Raw genomic sequence first — 678 nt, forward strand, 5'->3', positions numbered from 1 at the left:
CCAATCCTTTTAATCCAAAACGAGCTGGTCCCCTAACAATCTTGTAAATTCTGGCAGAGTTTCCTTGTAAACAAAGCTAAACAGTCTATCATTTTTGGACTTTGATCCCTCCTACTGTCTGTCCTGAAGCAGCAACATTATATCTTTGCAAACAGTTCGATAGCGGGAAGTCCAAGGAGTTGAGTGACAGCTGATATTAGCCAATCCCTCCACTGGAAGCTGAGAAATCCTTTGTGTAAGCCAATGAAGTAGTAGTGTTTACAGAGGAGGGTCCTGGTTTAATATTGACAGCTGTTCTATCCAATTACAAACAAACATTTGAAAACGAGCCTCCGTGTAGCAATAAGAAGACGAGTTGATTGATACCAAACATGACCAGAAAAATTTAACCCTGTGATGGCTCCAGCTTTGTCAAAGCAAAAATATGGTCTCATGGATTTCACTTCACCATTTTCATCAAATTAGATTACTTATTCCTATAAATGTATGCATGCAGTTCTTTAGGTATGGTGTGAGTGATGTAGAGTGTTTTTGATTTCAGAAGTATTGTATTTTGCACTTTTTGGGCTTTTTTAGAAATAAGAAATAAGAAAAACGTAAAGACATATCTGTAGAATTACATTCATATGAAATCCATTTTATAAGTCATTTTTTTCTGGATTTTTTCTGTTCTAAGTT

The 678-nt window shown here is 36.0% G+C and overlaps 1 protein-coding gene across 2 annotated transcripts in view; it reads left to right on the plus strand.

Annotated features, from left to right (window-relative positions):
• Positions 1–678, plus strand: part of LOC116705556 (endothelial PAS domain-containing protein 1) — a 97,512-nt gene that overhangs the window by 88,309 nt on the left and 8,525 nt on the right. The window lies entirely within an intron of this gene.

Source organism: Etheostoma spectabile, chromosome 17 (genome assembly GCF_008692095.1).
Source record: "Etheostoma spectabile isolate EspeVRDwgs_2016 chromosome 17, UIUC_Espe_1.0, whole genome shotgun sequence".
NCBI lineage: Eukaryota > Metazoa > Chordata > Actinopteri > Perciformes > Percidae > Etheostoma > Etheostoma spectabile.